Source organism: Mobula birostris, chromosome 13 (genome assembly GCF_030028105.1).
Source record: "Mobula birostris isolate sMobBir1 chromosome 13, sMobBir1.hap1, whole genome shotgun sequence".
Lineage (NCBI taxonomy): Eukaryota > Metazoa > Chordata > Chondrichthyes > Myliobatiformes > Myliobatidae > Mobula > Mobula birostris.
In genome coordinates this window covers 7,903,524-7,925,997 of record NC_092382.1, presented here as the reverse complement: position 1 = coordinate 7,925,997, position 22,474 = coordinate 7,903,524, and the positions used below count along the sequence as shown (strand labels likewise).

Below are 22,474 nucleotides of genomic sequence, written 5' to 3'. Positions count from 1 at the left end.
ACAACCACCCAACCCCCGGAACAGCCCTCATCCTAAATCACTTTTCTAAACTCCCTCAGATCCTACAGGTCATCATTTTTAGAACCGGGAGTCCATTGAAATTCTCGACACAGAATTACAATGACAATTTAATGAGAAAATCAGGTAACACCCAAACTGCTCTGTTCAACCCCAAAGCAGCAAATGAACCCCACTCTGTTCACATCTGCACTCCCTTAGTGCAAACACTGCTACAGTTATCCAGTTTAATTTCCCACTCAATAATCCTGGGAATTCCATCAGGAGACAGTGTCAGTGAGGCTGAGATTCGGGACAAAATCCTCAGCTCAGTCCACAGAAGATGAAATTCATGTGTGTCTGTGTTGTGTGATGGACACTGTGGAAGGGTGAGAGATGGGAATTAGGACAGAGAAACCGAGGGTTGTGCGATCGTGGCAAGAAAGGTGGAAAAGACTGAAAATATCTATAAATAATATTGCAATTAATTAAATTGTGACCGTCTGGATAAGAAACTCACTACATCCGTAAGCACATGGTGTCTGTAAATATGGAGCCCGGGGCAGTGCATGGGCTCAAGAGATTGTCAGGCTTCATCATCACAGACTGAGTTGGATCACACAATGCCACATTTAACAGCGGAGAGAGCGAAGGAAAGACAGATATCGTAAAAATTATCAATCTTACAGTAGCCCATGTTTCAACTGATTACTCAAAGCCCTTGAACAGAAACATAAAGAATCTCGGCCACAACCCTCATGCAGCCTGTCTCATTTCCAAGAACAAGTTCCAAAGATGTTAATTTTTAAATGGTTCCAGAGAAAGGTTTCAAACTAATCACGTTGCCGTCACCTGTGTTAATGCTTTTCCAGTCCACATTCTGACAATCAAAACCCCACCTTTCCCTGCACGAAGGCTTCAGTAACTCTCTACAATTCCCCTGCAAACTTGTTCTTCACTGATCTTCACGCTGTTTGCGGAGGGAACAGTCATGGCAATGAAATTCCCACATCTGTTTCTGAACATGAAACAGATTCTCTCCCTGATTATTGAAGAACATTATTTCTACCACTGCAACATTATCTAAAGTATATTTTTCAACAATCAATGTTTCCCTACTCTTCCTACTTTCACTGAATACGTTGAATGGAGAGACCACACACCCCAGACAGGGTCCTGACACACTGCAAGACCCCACACACACCTGACAGGATCCTGACACACTGTGAGACCCCAAACAATCCTGGCAGTTTCCTTGCACACTGTGAGCCCAAACACACCACTGGCAGGGTCCTGACACACTGTGAGACCCCACAAACCCCTGACAGGGTCCTGACACACTGTGAGACCCAACACACACCTGGCAGATTCCTGATGCACTTTGGGACTAAAAACACCCCTGATGTTGTACTGACAAACTGTGAGCTCCCACACACCCCAACACACTGTGAGACCCTACACACCACTGAAAGGATCCTGACACACTGTGAGATCCCCACAAACCCCTGACAGGGTCCTGACACACTGTGAGACACCACACACCCCTGACACACTGTGAGACACCACACACCCCTAACAAGGCCCTCACACAGTGTGAGATGATACACACCCGTCACAGGATTCTGGCACACTGTCAGACCCTAACATCCCTGACAGGGTCCTGACACACTGTGAGACCCTACACACCCCTGACAGGGTCCTCACACACTGTCAAACCGAACACACACCTGACAGGGTCCTGACACACTGTAAGACCCCACACACTCCTGACAGGATCCTGACAAACTGTGAGACCCCACACACCCCTGACAGATTCCTGACGCACTTTGAGACTAAACACACCCCTGACTTGGTCCTGACAAACTGTGAGCTCCCGCACATCACGACACACTGTGAGACCCTACACACCACTGAAAGGGTCCTGACACTCAGTGAGACCCCACACACCCATGACAGGTCCTGACACAGTGTGAGATCCCCCACACCCCTGGCAGGGTCCTGACAAACTGTGAGCTCCCACACACACCAACGCACTGTGGACTCTGCACACCACTGAAAGGGCCCTGACACACTGTGAGAGCTCACACACCCCTGACACGTTCCTGACACACTGTGAGACCCCAAACACACCTGACAGGTTCCTGACACACTGTGAGACCCCACACACACCTGACAGGGTCCTGACACACTGTGAGACCCCAAACACACCTGACAGGTTCCTGACACACTGTGAGACCCCACACACCCATGACAGGGTCCTGTCCCACTGTGAGACCCCAGACACCCATGACAAGGTCCTGACCCACTGTGAGACCAAAGAAATCCCTGACAGGGTCCTGACAAACTGTGAGACCCCACACAACCCAGTTGGGGTCCTGACACACTGTGAGACCCGACACATCCCTGATGGTGTCCTGAAACACTGTGAGACCCCACACACCCCTGACAGGTTCCTGACACACTGTGAGACCCCACACACAACTGACAGGTTCCTGACACACTGTGAGACCCCACACACAACTGACAGGTTCCTGACACGCTGAGACCCCACACAGTCCTACAGTGTCGTGACACACTGTGAGACCCCACACACCCCTGACAGGGTCCTGACACACTGTGAGACCCCACACACCCCTGACAGGGTCCTGACACACTGTGAGACCCCACACACCCCTAACAGGGTCCAAGCACGCTGTGAGATCCCCCACACCCTTGAAAGGATCCTGACACACGGTGAGACCTGACATACCCCTGACACTGTCGTGACACACTGTGAGACCCCACACACACCTGCAGGATCCTGACACACTGAGACCCCACACACCCATGACAGGGTCGTGACATACTGTCAGACCCCACAGAACGTAGTTAGGGTCCTGACATACTGTGAGACCCCACAAACCACTGACAAGATCCTGACACAGTGTGAGACACCACACACCCCTGGAAGGTTCCTGACACAGTGTAACACCCCACACCCCCCTGGCAGTGTCCTGACGCACTGTGAGACCCACAAACACCTAACAGGATCCTGACACACTGTGAGACCCTGACCCGCTGTGAAACCCCACAAACCACTGACACGACCTTGACACACTGTGTGACTCCACACACTACTAACAGGATCCAGACAAACTGTGAGACCCCACACAGCTCTGACAGGGTCTTGACACACTGTGAGACCCCACATACCCTGGAAAGGTTCCTGACACACTGTGCGACCCCACACACCCCTAGCAGGGTGCTGACAATCTGCATGAGCCCACACACCCCAGATGCACTGTGATACCCTACACACCCCTGACAGGGTCCTGACAGACTGTGAGACCACACACACCCCCGGCAGGGTTCTGACACAGAGTGAGATCCCACACAGCCCTGACAGGGTCCTGACACACTATGACACCCCACATACTCCTGACAGGTTACTGACACACTGTGAGGCCCCACACACAGATGAGAAGGAGAGAACACACTCTAAGACCCCCACACGCACCAGATAGGGTCCTGACTCATTGCCAGACGCCATACAGCCCTGGCAAAATGCTGAGACAGTGTGAGACACCCCACACCCCTGGCAGGGTCTTGACACACTGTGAGATCCCCACACACCTCCGACAGGGTCCGGCCACACAGTGAGACCCCACACACCCCTGACAAGGTACTGACACACTTTGAGACCCAACGCACACCTGACAGTGTCCTGACACACTGTGAGACACCACACACCCCTGACAAGCTCCTGACACATTGTGAGACCCCACACACCCTTAACAGGTCCTGATAGACTGTGAGATCCCTACAAATCCCTGACAGGGTCCTCACAAGCCGTGAGACACCACACACAACTGACAGCGTCCTGACACACTGCGAGACCCCACACACCCCTGGCAGGGTCCTGACACACAGTGAGACCCCACACACCCCTGACAGGGTCCTGACAGACTGAGAGACCCACACACACCTGCAGGATCCTGACAAACTGTGAAACGCCACACACCCCTGACAGGGTCCTGACACACAGTGAGACGCCACACACCCCTGACAGGGTCCTGACACACTGTGTGACCCATACACTCCTGATGCACTCTGACAGCCTACACACCCCTGACAGGACCTGACACACTCTGAGACCCCAAACACACCTGACACGATCTTGACACATTGTGAGACCCCACAGAACGTAGTTAGGGTCCTGATATACTGTGAGACCCCACAAACCACTGACAGGGTCTTCACACACTGTGAGATCCCCACACACCTCTGACAGGGTCCTGACACACTGTGAAACCCCACGCACCGCTGACAGGGTCCAAGCAGTCTGTGAGATCCCCCACACCCTTCAAAAGGATACTGACACACTGTGAGACCTGACATACCCTTGACAGTGTCGTGACACACCTGTGAGACCCCACACACCCCTGACAGGGTCCTGACCCACTGAGACCCCACACACACCTGACAGGGTCGTGACATACTGTCAGACTCCACAGAACGTAGTTTGGGTCCTGACATACTGTGAGACCCCACAAACCACTGACAAGGTCCTGACACACTGTGAGATCCCCACACACCTCTGACAGGGTCCTGACACACTGTGAAACCCCACGCACCGCTGACAGGGTCCAAGCAGTCTGTGAGATCCCCCACACCCTTCAAAAGGATACTGACACACTGTGAGACCTGACATACCCTTGACAGTGTCGTGACACACCTGTGAGACCCCACACACCCCTGACAGGGTCCTGACCCACTGAGACCCCACACACACCTGACAGGGTCGTGACATACTGTCAGACTCCACAGAACGTAGTTTGGGTCCTGACATACTCTGAGACCCCACAAACCACTGACAAGGTCCTGACACATTGTGAGACCCCACACACCCTTAACAGGTCCTGATAGACTGTGAGATCCCCACAAATCCCTGACAGGGTCGTCACAAACCGTGAGACGCCACACACCACTGACAGCGTCCTGACACATTGCGAGACCCCACACACTACTGACAGGTTCCTGACACACTGTGAGACCCCACACACCCCTGACAAGGTACTGACACACTTTGAGACCCAACACACACCTGACAGAGTCCTGACAGACTGTGAAAACCCACACGCCCCTGAGAGGGTCCTGACACACTGTGAGTCCCACACATTCCTGACAGTGTCGTGACACACTGTGAGACCCCACACACACCTGCAGGATTCTGACACACTGAGACCCAACACACCCTTGACAGGGTCCTGACACACTGTGAGACGCCACACACCCCTGACGGATTCCTGACGAACTTTGAGACTAAACAAACCCCAGACATAGTCCTGACACACAGTGAGATTCCACACACCCCTGACAGGGTCCAAATACTCTGTGAGATCCCCCACACCCTTGAAAGTATCCTGACACACTGTGAGACCCGACTTACCCCTGACATTGTCCTGACAATCTGTGAGACCCCACACACCCCTGATAGGTTCCTGACACTGTGTGAAATCCCACACACCCCTGACAGGTTCCTGACACACTGTGAGACCCCACACACCCCTGACAGATTCCTGACACAGTTTGACAACCCACACACCCCTGACAGGGTCCTGGCACACTGTGTGACCCCACACACCCCTGACAGGGTCCTGACACACTGTGAGATCCCACACACCACTGACAGGGTCCTGACACACTGAGAGACCCCACACACCCATCACAAGATCCTGACTCAGTGTCAGACCCCACAGAACCTAGTTAGCGTCCTGACCTACTGTGAGACCCCACAAACCACTGACAGGGTCTTGACACACTGGGTGACCAACACACTCCCGGCAGGGTCCTGACACACTGTGTGACCCACACACCCCTGACAGGTTACTGACACACCGTGAGACACCGCACACACGAGAGGGAGAGGACACACTCTAAGACCCCCACACGCACCAGATAGGGTCCTGACACATTGCCAGACGCCATACACCCCTGGCAAAATCCTGAGACAGTGTAATACCCCCCACACCCCTGACAGGGTCTTGACACTGTGTGAAATCCCACACACCCCTGACAGGTTCCTGACACACTGTGAGACCCCACACACCCCTGACAGGTTCCTGACACAGTTTGACAACCCACACATCCCTGACAGGGTCCTGACACACTGTGTGACCCCACACACCCCTCACAACATCCTGACTCAGTGTCAGACACCACAGAACCTAGTGAGCGTCCTGACCTACTGTGAGACCCCACAAACCACTGACAGGGTCCTGACACACTGTGAGACCTAACACACCCCTGACAGGGTCCTGACAGACTGTGAGACCACACACACCCCCGACAGGGTTCTGACACAGTGTGAGATCTCACACAGCCCTGACAGGATCCTGACACACTGTGACACCCCACATACTCCTGACAGGTTACTGACACACTGTGAGGCCCCACACACACAAGAGAGGGAGAGGACACACTCTAAGACCCCCACATGCACCAGATAGGGTCCTGACACATTGCCAGAAGCCACACACCCCTGACAAAATCCTGAGACATTGTAAGACCCCCCACACCCCTGACAGGGTCTTGACACACTGTGAGATCCCCACACACCCCTGACAGGGTCCGGACACACAGTGAGACCCCACAGAATGTAGTTAGGGCCCTGACATACTGTGAGACCCCACAAACCACTGACAAGGTCTTGACACACTGTGAGGCCCCACACACCCCTGACAAGGTACTGACACACTTTGAGACCCAACACACACTTGGCAGAGTCCTGACACACTGTGAAAACCCACACGCCCCTGAGAGGGTCCTGACACACTGTGAGACCCCACACACACCTGCAGGATCCTGACACACTGAGACCCCACACATCCCTGACAGGGTCCTGACACACTGTGAGACGCCACACACCCCTGACGGATTCTTGACACACTTTGAGACTAAACAAACCCCAGACATGGTCCTGACACACAGTGAGACTCCACACAACCCTGACAGGGTCCAAACACTCTGTGAGATCCCCCACACCCTTGAAAGTATCCTGACACACTCTGAGACCCGACTTACCCCTGACATTGTCCTGACAATCTGTGAGACCCCACACACTCCTGACAGGTTCCTGACACAGTTTGACAACCCACACACCCCCGGCAGGGTCCTGACACACTGTGTGACCCCACACACCCCTCACAACATCCTGACTCAGTGTGAGACCCCACAGAACCTAGTTAGCGTCCTGACCTACTGTGAGACCCCACAAATCCCTGACAGGGTCCTCACAAACCGTGAGACGCCACACACCACTGACAGCATCCTGACACATTGTGAAACCCCACACACAACTGACAGGTTCCTGACACACTGAGACCCCACACATCTGACCGGGTCGTGACATACTGTCAGACCCCACAGACACCTGACAGGGTCCTGACTCACTGTCAGACCCCACAGACACCTGACAGGGTCCTGACTCACTGTCAGACCTCACAGAACATAGTTAGCGTCCTGAAATACTGTAAGACCCTGACCCGCTGTGAAACCCCACAAACCACTGACACTGTCTTGACAGACTGTGTGACTCGACACACTACTAATAGGACCCAGACAATCTGAGAGACCCCACACAGCTCTGACAGGGTCTTGACACACTGTGAGACCCCACATAACCCTGACAGGGTCCTGACACACTGTGAGACCCCACACACCTTTAACAGGTCCTGATAGACTGTGAGATCCCCACAAATCCCTGACGGGGTCCTCACAAACCGTGAGACGCCACACACCACTGACAGTGTCCTGACACACTGCGAGACCCCACACACCCCTGACAGGGTCCTGACATACTGTGAGACCCCACAAACCACTGACAAGATCCTGACACAGTGTGAGACGCCACACACCTCTGGAAGGTTCCTGACACAGTGTAACACTCCACACCCCCCTGACAGGGTCCTGACACACTGTGAGACCCCACACACACCTGACAGGGTCCTGACACACTGTCAGACCTCACAGAACATAGTTAGCGTCCTGACATACTGTAAGACCCTGACCCGCTGTGAAACCCCACAAACCACTGACACTGTCTTGACAGACTGTGTGACTCGACACACTACTAATAGGACCCAGACAATCTGAGAGACCCCACACAGCTCTGACAGGGTCTTGACACACTGTGAGATCCCCACAAATCCCTGACAGGGTCCTCACAAACCGTGAGACGCCACACACCACTGACAGCGTCCTGACACACTGCAATACCCCACACACCCCTGTCAGCGTCCTGACACACTGTGAGACCCCACACACCCCCGACAGGGGCCTGACACACTGTGAGACCCCACAAACCACTGATAGGTTCCTGACACACTGTGAGACCCCACACACCCCTGACAGAGTCCTGACACACTGTGAAAACCCACACGCCCCTGAGAGGGTCCTGACACACTGTGAGACCCCAAACATTCCTAACAGTGTCGTGACATACTGTGAGACCCCACACACCCCTGACAGTGTCGTGACATACTGTGAGACCCCACACACCCCTGACAGGGTCCTGACACACTGTGAGCTCCCGCACATCACGATGCACTGTAAGACCCTACACACCACTGAAAGGGTCCTGACACTCAGTGAGACACCACACACCCCTGACAGGGTCCTGACACAGTGTGAGACCCCCCACACCCCTGGCAGGGTCCTGACACACTGAGAACCCACACACTACTGACAGGGTCCTGACACACTGTGTGACCCACAGACCCCTGGCAGGGCGCTGACACACTTTGAGACCCAACACACACCTGACAGACTCCTGACACATGGAGAAAACCCACAAGCCCCTGACAGGGTCCTGACACACTGTGAGACCCGACACACACCTGCAGGATCCTGACAATCTGTGTGAACCCACACACCCCTGACAAAATCCTGAGACGGTGTGAGTCCCCACACACACCTGATAGGGTCCTGACTCACTGTCTGACCCCACAGAACATAGTTAGGGCCCTGACATACTGTGAGACCCTGCAAACCACTGACAGGGTCCTGACACTCTGTGTGACCCCACACTCCCCTGACAGGTTACTGATACACTGTGAGACCCCACACACCCTTAACAGGTCCTGATAGACTGTGAGACCCCACAAATCCCTGACAGGGTCCTCACAAACCGTGAGACGCCACACAGCACTGACAGCATCCTGACACACTGTGAGACCCCACACACCCCCGGCAGGGTCCTGACACACTTTGAGACCCAACACACACCTGACAGAGTCCTGACAGACTGTGAAAACCCACACGCCCCTGAGAGGGTCCTGACACACTGTGAGTCCCACATATTCCTGACAGTGTCGTGACACACTGTGAGACCCCACACACACCTGCAGGATCCTGACACACTGTCAGACCCCACACACCCCTGACAGGGTCCTGACACACTGTCAGACCCCACACACCCCTGACAGAGTCGTGACATACTGTCAGACCCCACAGAACGTAGTTAGGGTCCTGACATACTCTGAGACCCCACAAACCACTGACAAGATCCTGACATAGTGTGAGACACCACACAGCCCTGGAAGGTTCCTGACACAGTGTAACACCCCACACACACCTGGCAGGGTCCTGACACATTGTGAGACCCACAAACACCTGACAGGGTCCTGACACACTATGAGACCCCACACACACCTGGCAGGGTCCTGACACACTGAGAACCCACACACCCCTGACAGGGTCCTGACACACTGTGTGACCCACAGACCCCTGGCAGGGTCCTGACACACTGTGAGACCCCACACACAACTGACAGGTTCCTGACACACTGTGAGACCCCACACACCCCTGACAGATTCCTGAAGCACTTTGAGACTAAACAAACCCCTGACATGGTCCTGACAAACTGTGAGCTCCCACACACCCCTGACAGGGTCCTGACACACTGTGAACCCACACACCCCTGACAGGGTCCTGACACACTGTGTGACCCACAGACCCCTGGCAGGGTGCTGACAATCTGTGTGAACCCAAACTCCCCTGATGCACTCTGACAGCCTACACACCCCTGACAGGACCTGACACACTCTGAGACCCCAAACTTCCCTGACAAGATCCTGACACATTGTGAGACCCCAAACACCGCTGACAAGATCCTGACACATTCTGAGACCCCACAGAACGTAGTTAGGGTCCTGATATACTGTGAGACCCCACAAACCACTGACAGGGTCTTCACACACTGTGAGGCCCCACACACACGAGAGGGAGAGGACACACTCTAAGACCCCGACACGCACTGGATAGGATCCTGACACATTGCCAGACGCCATACACCCCTGACAAAAGAGACAGTCTGAGACCCCCCACACCCCTGGCAGGATCTTGACACACTGTGAGATCCCACACACCCCTGACCGGGTCCTGACACACTGTGAGACCCCACACACAACTGACAGGTTCCTGACACGCTGAGACCCCACACAGTCCTGACAGTGTCGTGACACACTGAGACCCCACACACCCCTGACAGGATCGTGACATACTGTCAGACCCCACAGAACGTAGTTAGGGTCCTGACATACTGTGAGACCCCAAAAACCACTGACAAGATCCTGACACAGTGTGAGACACCACACACCTCTGGAAGGTTCCTGACACAGTGTAACACCCCACACCCCCCTAGAAGGGTCCTGACACACTCTGAGACCCAGAAACACCTGTCAGGGTCCTGACACACTGTGAGACTCCACACACACCTGACAGGGTCCTGACTCACTGTCAGACCCCACCGAACATAGTTAGCGTCCTGACATACTGTGAGACCCTGACCCGCTGTGAAACCTCACAAACCACTGACACGGTCTTGACACACTGTGTGACTCTACACACTACTAACCAGATCCAGACAAACTGTGAGACCCCACACAGCTCTGACAGAGTCTTGACATACCCCACATACCCCGGAAAGGTTCCTGACACACTGTGCAACCCACACACCCCTAGCAGGGTGCTGACAATCTGCATGAGCCCACACACCCCAGATGAACTGTGATATCCTACTCACCCCTGACAGGGTCCTGACAGACTGCGAGACCCCACACACCCCTGGCAGGGTTCTGACACAGTGTGAGATCCCACACAGCCCTGACAGGGTCCTGACACACTGTGACACCCCACATACTCCTGACAGGTTACTGACACACTGTGAGGCCCCACACACACATGAGAGGGAGAGAACACACTCTAAGACCCCTACACACACCGGATAGGTCCTGACACATTGCCAGATGCCATACACCCCTGGTAAAATGCTGAGACAGTGCGAGACCCCCCCACACCCCTGGCAGGGTCTTGACACACTGTGAGATCCCCACACACCTCCGACAGGGTCCGGACACACAGTGAGACCCCACACACTCCTGACAAGGTACTGACACACTTTGAGACCCAACACACACCTGACAGACTCCTGACACACAGAGAAAACCCACAAGCCCCTGACAGGGTCCTGACACACTGTGAGACCCGACACACCCCTGACAAAATCCTGAGACGGTGGGAGTCCCCACACACACCTGACAGGGTCCTGACTCACTGTCTGACCTCACAGAACATAGTTAGGGCCCTGACATACTGTGAGACCCCGCAAACCACTGACAGGGTCCTAACACTCTGTGTGACCCCACACACCCCTGACAGGTTACTGATACACTGTGAGACCCCACACACCCTTAACAGGTCCTGATAGACTGTGAGAACCCACAAATCCCTGCCAGGGTCCTCACAAACCGTGAGACGCCACACAGCACTGACAGCATCCTGACACACTGTGAGACCCCACACACCCCCGGCAGGGTCCTGACACACTTTGAGACCCAACACACACCTGACAGAGTCCTGACAGACTGTGAAAACCCACACGCCCCTGAGAGGGTCCTGACACACTGTGAGTCCCACATATTCCTGACAGTGTCGTGACACACTGTGAGACCCACACAGCCCCGGCAGGGTGCTGACAATCTGTCAGACCCCACACACACCTGCAGGATCCTGACACACTGTGAGACCCGACACACCCCTGACAGGGTCCTGACACACTGTCAGACCCCACACACCCTTAACAGGTCCTGACAGACTGTGAGATCCCCACAAATCCCGGACAGGGTCCTTACAAACCGTGAGACGCCACACACCACTGACAGCATCCTGACACACTGCAATACCCCACACACCCCTGTCAGCGTCCTAACACACTGTGAGACCCCACACACCCCTGACAGAGTCGTGACATACTGTCAGACCCCACAGAACGTAGTTAGGGTCCTGACATACTCTGAGACCCCACAAACCACTGACAAGATCCTGACACAGTGTGAGACACCACACAACCCTGGAAGGTTCCTGACACAGTGTAACACCCCACACACACCTGGCAGGGTCCTGACACACTGTGAGTCCCACACATTCCTGACAGTGTCGTGACACACTGTGAGACCCCACACACACCTGACAGGTTCCTGACACACTGTGAGACCCCACACACCCCTGACAAGGTACTGACACACTGTGAGACCCCACACACCCCTGACAACAGGGTCCTGACACACTGTGACACCCCACACACAACTGACAGGTTCCTGACACACTGTGAGACCCCATGCACCCCTGACAGGGTCCAAGCACTCTGTGAGATCCCCCACACCCTTCAAAACGATACTGACACACTGTGAGACCTGACATAGCCCTGACAGTGTCATGACACACTGTGAGACCCCAAACACACCTGCAGGATCCTGACACACTGAGACCCCACACACCCCTGACAGGGTCGTGACACACTGTCAGACCCCACAGAACGTAGTTAGGGTCCTGACATACTGTGAGACCCCACAAACCACTGACAAGATCCTGACACAATGTGAGACGCCACACACCTCTGGAAGGTTCCTGACACAGAGTAACACTCCACACCACCCTATCAGGGTCCTGACACACTGTGAGACCCCACACACACCTGACAGGGTCCTGACTCACTGTTAGACCCCACAGAACATAGTTAGCGTCCTGACATACTGTGAGACCCTGACCCTGCTGTGAAACCCCACAAACCACGGACACGGTCTTGACAGACTGTGTGACTCCACACACACCACTAACAGGATCCAGACAAACTGTGAAACCCCACACAGCTCTGGCAGGGTCTTGACAAACTGTGAGACCCCACACACCCTTAACAGGTCCTAATAGACTGTGAGATCCCCATAAATCCCTGAGAGGGTCCTCACAAACCATGAGACGCCACAGACCAGTGACAGCGTCCTGACACACTGCGAGACCCCACACACCTTTGGCAGGGTCCTGACACACTGTGAGACCCCACACACAACTGACAGGTTCCTGACACACTGTGAGACCCCACACACCCCTGACAGATTCCTGAAGCACTTTGAGACTAAACAAACCCCTGACATGGTCCTGACAAACTGTGAGCTCCCACACACCCCTGACAGGGTCCTGACACACTGTGAACCCACACACCCCTGACAGGGTCCTGACACACTGTGTGACCCACAGACCCCTGGCAGGGTGCTGACAATCTGTGTGAACCCAAACTCCCCTGATGCACTCTGACAGCCTACACACCCCTGACAGGACCTGACACACTCTGAGACCCCAAACTCCCCTGACAAGATCCTGACACATTGTGAGACCCCAAACACCGCTGACAAGATCCTGACACATTCTGAGACCCCACAGAACGTAGTTAGGGTCCTGATATACTGTGAGACCCCACAAACCACTGACAGGGTCTTCACACACTGTGAGGCCCCACACACACGAGAGGGAGAGGACACACTCTAAGACCCCGACACGCACTGGATAGGATCCTGACACATTGCCAGACGCCATACACCCCTGACAAAAGAGACAGTCTGAGACCCCCCACACCCCTGGCAGGATCTTGACACACTGTGAGATCCCACACACCCCTGACCGGGTCCTGACACACTGTGAGACCCCACACACAACTGACAGGTTCCTGACACGCTGAGACCCCACACAGTCCTGACAGTGTCGTGACACACTGAGACCCCACACACCCCTGACAGGATCGTGACATACTGTCAGACCCCACAGAACGTAGTTAGGGTCCTGACATACTGTGAGACCCCAAAAACCACTGACAAGATCCTGACACAGTGTGAGACACCACACACCTCTGGAAGGTTCCTGACACAGTGTAACACCCCACACCCCCCTAGAAGGGTCCTGACACACTCTGAGACCCAGAAACACCTGTCAGGGTCCTGACACACTGTGAGACTCCACACACACCTGACAGGGTCCTGACTCACTGTCAGACCCCACCGAACATAGTTAGCGTCCTGACATACTGTGAGACCCTGACCCGCTGTGAAACCTCACAAACCACTGACACGGTCTTGACACACTGTGTGACTCTACACACTACTAACCAGATCCAGACAAACTGTGAGACCCCACACAGCTCTGACAGAGTCTTGACATACCCCACATACCCCGGAAAGGTTCCTGACACACTGTGCAACCCACACACCCCTAGCAGGGTGCTGACAATCTGCATGAGCCCACACACCCCAGATGAACTGTGATATCCTACTCACCCCTGACAGGGTCCTGACAGACTGCGAGACCCCACACACCCCTGGCAGGGTTCTGACACAGTGTGAGATCCCACACAGCCCTGACAGGGTCCTGACACACTGTGACACCCCACATACTCCTGACAGGTTACTGACACACTGTGAGGCCCCACACACACATGAGAGGGAGAGAACACACTCTAAGACCCCTACACACACCGGATAGGTCCTGACACATTGCCAGATGCCATACACCCCTGGTAAAATGCTGAGACAGTGTGAGACCCCCCCACACCCCTGGCAGGGTCTTGACACACTGTGAGATCCCCACACACCTCCGACAGGGTCCGGACACACAGTGAGACCCCACACACTCCTGACAAGGTACTGACACACTTTGAGACCCAACACACACCTGACAGACTCCTGACACACAGAGAAAACCCACAAGCCCCTGACAGGGTCCTGACACACTGTGAGACCCGACACACCCCTGACAAAATCCTGAGACGGTGGGAGTCCCCACACACACCTGACAGGGTCCTGACTCACTGTCTGACCTCACAGAACATAGTTAGGGCCCTGACATACTGTGAGACCCCGCAAACCACTGACAGGGTCCTAACACTCTGTGTGACCCCACACACCCCTGACAGGTTACTGATACACTGTGAGACCCCACACACCCTTAACAGGTCCTGATAGACTGTGAGAACCCACAAATCCCTGCCAGGGTCCTCACAAACCGTGAGACGCCACACAGCACTGACAGCATCCTGACACACTGTGAGACCCCACACACCCCCGGCAGGGTCCTGACACACTTTGAGACCCAACACACACCTGACAGAGTCCTGACAGACTGTGAAAACCCACACGCCCCTGAGAGGGTCCTGACACACTGTGAGTCCCACATATTCCTGACAGTGTCGTGACACACTGTGAGACCCACACAGCCCCGGCAGGGTGCTGACAATCTGTCAGACCCCACACACACCTGCAGGATCCTGACACACTGTGAGACCCGACACACCCCTGACAGGGTCCTGACACACTGTCAGACCCCACACACCCTTAACAGGTCCTGACAGACTGTGAGATCCCCACAAATCCCGGACAGGGTCCTTACAAACCGTGAGACGCCACACACCACTGACAGCATCCTGACACACTGCAATACCCCACACACCCCTGTCAGCGTCCTAACACACTGTGAGACCCCACACACCCCTGACAGAGTCGTGACATACTGTCAGACCCCACAGAACGTAGTTAGGGTCCTGACATACTCTGAGACCCCACAAACCACTGACAAGATCCTGACACAGTGTGAGACACCACACAACCCTGGAAGGTTCCTGACACAGTGTAACACCCCACACACACCTGGCAGGGTCCTGACACACTGTGAGTCCCACACATTCCTGACAGTGTCGTGACACACTGTGAGACCCCACACACACCTGACAGGTTCCTGACACACTGTGAGACCCCACACACCCCTGACAAGGTACTGACACACTGTGAGACCCCACACACCCCTGACAACAGGGTCCTGACACACTGTGACACCCCACACACAACTGACAGGTTCCTGACACACTGTGAGACCCCATGCACCCCTGACAGGGTCCAAGCACTCTGTGAGATCCCCCACACCCTTCAAAACGATACTGACACACTGTGAGACCTGACATAGCCCTGACAGTGTCATGACACACTGTGAGACCCCAAACACACCTGCAGGATCCTGACACACTGAGACCCCACACACCCCTGACAGGGTCGTGACACACTGTCAGACCCCACAGAACGTAGTTAGGGTCCTGACATACTGTGAGACCCCACAAACCACTGACAAGATCCTGACACAATGTGAGACGCCACACACCTCTGGAAGGTTCCTGACACAGAGTAACACTCCACACCACCCTATCAGGGTCCTGACACACTGTGAGACCCCACACACACCTGACAGGGTCCTGACTCACTGTTAGACCCCACAGAACATAGTTAGCGTCCTGACATACTGTGAGACCCTGACCCTGCTGTGAAACCCCACAAACCACGGACACGGTCTTGACAGACTGTGTGACTCCACACACACCACTAACAGGATCCAGACAAACTGTGAAACCCCACACAGCTCTGGCAGGGTCTTGACAAACTGTGAGACCCCACACACCCTTAACAGGTCCTAATAGACTGTGAGATCCCCATAAATCCCTGAGAGGGTCCTCACAAACCATGAGACGCCACAGACCAGTGACAGCGTCCTGACACACTGCGAGACCCCACACACCTTTGGCAGGGTCCTGACACACTGTGAGACCCCACACACAACTGACAGGTTCCTGACACACTGTGAGACCCCACACACCCCTGACAGATTCCTGAAGCACTTTGAGACTAAACAAACCCCTGACATGGTCCTGACAAACTGTGAGCTCCCACACACCCCTGACAGGGTCCTGACACACTGTGAACCCACACACCCCTGACAGGGTCCTGACACACTGTGTGACCCACAGACCCCTGGCAGGGTGCTGACAATCTGTGTGAACCCAAACTCCCCTGATGCACTCTGACAGCCTACACACCCCTGACAGGACCTGACACACTCTGAGACCCCAAACTCCCCTGACAAGATCCTGACACATTGTGAGACCCCAAACACCGCTGACAAGATCCTGACACATTCTGAGACCCCACAGAACGTAGTTAGGGTCCTGATATACTGTGAGACCCCACAAACCACTGACAGGGTCTTCACACACTGTGAGGCCCCACACACACGAGAGGGAGAGGACACACTCTAAGACCCCGACACGCACTGGATAGGATCCTGACACATTGCCAGACGCCATACACCCCTGACAAAAGAGACAGTCTGAGACCCCCCACACCCCTGGCAGGATCTTGACACACTGTGAGATCCCACACACCCCTGACCGGGTCCTGACACACTGTGAGCGCCCACACACAACTGACAGGTTCCTGACACGCTGAGACCCCACACAGTCCTGACAGTGTCGTGACACACTGTGAGACCCCACACACACCTGACAGTGTCCTGACTGACTGTCAGACCCCACACACCCCTGACAAGGTCCTGACAGACTGAGAGACCCCACACACCCCTAACAGGTCCTGATAGACTGTGAGATCCCCACAGATCCCTGACAGGGTCCTCACAAACCGTGAGACGCCACACACCACTGACAGCGTCCTGATACACTGTGAGACCCCACACGTCCCTGACAGAGTCCTGACACACTGTGAGATCCAACACATCCCTGACAGAGTCCTGACACACTGTGAAAACCCACACACCTCTGACAGGGTCCTGACACACTGTGAGACCCCACACACACCTGCAGGATCCTGACCCACTGAGACTCCACACACCCCTGACAGGGCCGTGACATACTGTCAGACCCCACAGAACGTAGTTAGGGTCCTGACATACTGTGAGACCCCACAAACCACTGACAAGATCCTGACACAGTGTGAGACACCACACACCTCTGGAAGGTCCTGACACAGAGTAACACTCCACATCCCCCTGTCAGGGTCCTGACACACTGTGAGACCCCACACACACCTGACAGGGTCCTGACTCACTGTGAGTCCCACATATTCCTGACAGTATCGTGACACACTGTGAGACGCCACACACCCCTGACGGATTCCTGACGCACTTTGAGACTAAACAAACCCCAGACATGGTCCTGACACACAGTGAAACTCCACACACCCCTGACAGGGTCCAAACACTCTCTGAGATCCCCCACACCCTTGAAAGTATCCTGACACACTGTGAGACCCGACTTACCCCTGACATTGTCCTGACAATCTGTGAGACCCCACACACCCCTGACAGGTTCCTGACTCACTGTGAGACCCCACACACCCCCGACAGGGTCCTGACACAGTTTGACAACCCACACACACCTGACAGGGTCCTGACACACTGTGAGACCCCACACACCCCTCACAACATCCCGACTCAGTGTCAGACCCCACAGAACCTAGTTAGCGTCCTGACCTACTGTGAGACCCCACAAACCACTGACAGGGTCCTGACACACTGTGAGACCACAGACACCCCTGACAGGTTACTGACACACCATGAGACACCGCACACACGAGAGGGAGAAGACACACTCTAAGACTCCCACACGCACCGGATAGGGTCCTTACACATTGCCAGACGCCATACACCCCTGGCAAAATGCTGAGACAGTGTGAGACCATCCACACCCCTGGCGGGATCTTGACAAACTGTGAGATCCCCACACACCCCTGACAGGGACCTGACACACTGTGAGACCCGACACACCCCTGAAAAGGTGCTGACACACTGTGAGACCCCACACACCCCTGACAGGTCCTGATAGACTGTGAGATCCCCACAAATCCCTGACAGGGTCCTCACAAACCGTGAGACGCCACACCCCACTGACAGCATCCTGACACATTGCGATACCCCACACACCCCTGACAGGGTCCTGACACATTGTGAGACCCCACACACAACTGACAGGTTCCTGACACACTGAGACCCCACACCCGTCTGACAGGGTCGTGACATACTGTCAGACCCCACAGAACGTAGTTAGGGTCCTGACATACTGTGAGACCCCACACACCCCTGACAGGGTCCTGACACACTGTGAGTCCCACATATTCCTGACAGTATCGTGACACACTGTGAGACGCCACACACCCCTGACGGATTCCTGACGCACTTTGAGACTAAACAAACCCCAGACATGGTCCTGACAAACTGTGAGCTCCCACACACCCCTGACAGGGTCCAAACACTGTGAGACCCGACTTACCCCTGACATTGTCCTGACAATCTGTGAGACCCCACACACCCCTGACAGGGTCCTGACTCAGTGTGTGACCCCACACACCCCTGACAGGTTCCTGACACACTGTGAGACCCCACACACCCCTGACAGGGTCCTGACTCACTGTGCGACCCCACACACCCCTGACAGGTTCCTGACACACTGTGAGACCCCACACACCGATGGCATGGTCGTGACACACTGTGAGACCCCACACACCCCTCACAACATCCTGACTCAGTGTCAGACCCCACAGAACCTAGTTAGCGTCCTGACCTACTGTGAGTCCCCACAAACCACTGACAGGGTCCTGACACACTGTGAGACCCCACACACCCCTCACAACATCCCGACTCAGTGTCAGACCCCACAGAACCTAGTTAGCGTCCTGACCTACTGTGAGACCCCACAAACCACTGACAGGGTCCTGACACACTGTGAGACCACAGACACCCCTGACAGGTTACTGACACACCATGAGACACCGCACACATGAGAGGGAGAGGACGCACTCTAAGACCCCCACACGCACCGGATAGGGTCCTTACACATTGCCAGACGCCATACACCCCTGGCAAAATCCTGAGACAGTGTGAGACCATCCACACCCCTGGCGGGTTCTTGACAAACTGTGAGATCCCCACACACCCCTGACAGGGTCCTGACACACTTTGAGACCCAACACACACCTGACAGAGTCCTGACACACTGTGAAAACCCACACACCCCTGAGAGGGTCCTGACACACTGTGAGTCCCACATATTCCTGACAGTATCGTGACACACTGTGAGACGCCACACACCCCTGACGGATTCTTGACGCACTTTGAGACTAAACAAACCCCAGACATGGTCCTGACAATCTGTGAGACCCCACACACCCCTGACAGGGTCCTGACACACTGTGAGATCCCACACACTCCTGACAGGGTCCTGACTCAGTGTGTGACCCCACACACCCCTGACAGGGTCCTGACTCACTGTGAGACCCCACACACCCCTGACAGGGTCCTGACTCACTGTGCGACCCCACACACCCCTGACAGGTCCTGATAGACTGTGAGACCCCACATACCCCTGACAGGTTCCTCACAAACCGTGAGACACCACACCCCACTGACAGCATCCTGACACATTGCGATACCCCACACACCCCTGACAGGTTCCTGACACATTGTGAGACCCCACACACCCCCGACAGGGTCCTGACACACTGAGACCCCACACCCGTCTGACAGGGTCGTGACATACTGTGCGACCCCACACACCCCTGACAGGTCCTGATAGACTGTGAGATCCCCACAAATCCCTGACAGGTTCCTCACAAACCGTGAGACACCACACCCCACTGACAGCATCCTGACACATTGCGATACCCCACACACCCCTGACAGGTTCCTGACACATTGTGAGACCCCACACACCCCCGACAGGGTCCTGACACACTGTGAGACCCGACACACCCCTGACAGGGTCCTGACACACTGTGAGACCCCACACACCCCTGACAGGTCCTGATAGACTGTGAGATCCCCACAAATCCCTGACAGGTTCCTCACAAACCGTGAGACACCACACCCCACTGACAGCATCCTGACACATTGCGATACCCCACACACCCCTGACAGGTTCCTGACACATTGTGAGACCCCACACACCCCCGACAGGGTCCTGACACACTTTGAGACCCAACACACACCTGACAGAGTCCTGACACACTGTGAAAACCCACACACCCCTGAGAGGGTCCTGACACACTGTGAGTCCCACATATTCCTGACAGTATCGTGACACACTGTGAGACGCCACACACCCCTGACGGATTCTTGACGCACTTTGAGACTAAACAAACCGCAGACATGGTCCTGACAAACTGTGAGCTCCCACACACCCCTGACAGGGTCCAAACACTGTGAGACCCGACTTACCCCTGACATTGTCCTGACAATCTGTGAGACCCCACACACCCCTGACAGGGTCCTGACACACTGTGAGATCCCACACACTCCTGACAGGGTCCTGACTCAGTGTGTGACCCCACACACCCCTGACAGGGTCCTGACTCACTGTGAGACCCCACAAACCCCTGACAGGGTCCTGACTCACTGTGCGACCCCACACACCCCTCACAACATCCTGACTCAGTGTCAGACCCCACAGAACCTAGTCAGCGTCCTGACCTACCGTGAGACCCCACAAACCACTGACAGGGTCCTGAAACGATGTGAGACCACATACACCCCTCACAAGATCCTGACTCAGTGTCAGACCCCACAGAACCTAGTTAGCGTCCTGACCTACTGTGAGACCCCACAAACCACTGACAGGGTCCTGACACACTGTGAGACCACAGACACCCCTGACAGGTTACTGACACACCATGAGACACCGCACACACGAGAGGGAGAGGACGCACTCTGAGACCCCCACACGCACCGGATAGGGTCCTTACACATTGCCAGACGCCATACACCCCTGGCAAAATGCTGAGACAGTGTGAGACCATCCACACCCCTGGCGGGTTCTTGACAAACTGTGAGATCCCCACACACCCCTGACAGGGTCCTGACACACTGTGAGACCCGACACACCCCTGACAGGGTCCTGACACACTGTGAGACCCCACACACCCCTGACAGGTCCTGATAGACTGTGAGATCCCCACAAATCCCTGACAGGTTCCTCACAAACCGTGAGACACCACACCCCACTGACAGCATCCTGACACATTGCGATACCCCACACACCCCTGACAGGTTCCTGACACATTGTGAGACCACACACACAACTGACAGGTTCCTGACACAGTGTGAGACACCACACAACCCTGGAAGGTTCCTGACACAGTGTAACACCCCACACCCCCCTGGCAGGGTCCTGACACACTATGCGACCCACACACCCCTAGCAGGGTGCTGACAATCTGCACGAGCCCACACACCCCAGATGCACTGTGATATCCTACACACCCCTGACAGGGTCCTGACTCACTGTCTG

The 22,474-nt window shown here is 55.0% G+C and overlaps 1 protein-coding gene and 1 pseudogene across 1 annotated transcript in view; one reads left to right on the top strand and one right to left on the bottom strand.

Annotated features, from left to right (window-relative positions):
- LOC140208356 (NACHT, LRR and PYD domains-containing protein 3-like) overlaps positions 1-22,474 on the top strand; it is a 40,242-nt gene that overhangs the window by 2,703 nt on the left and 15,065 nt on the right. The gene's annotated exons all lie outside the window — the stretch shown is intronic.
- On the bottom strand, positions 916-20,835 carry LOC140207376 (uncharacterized; annotated as a pseudogene).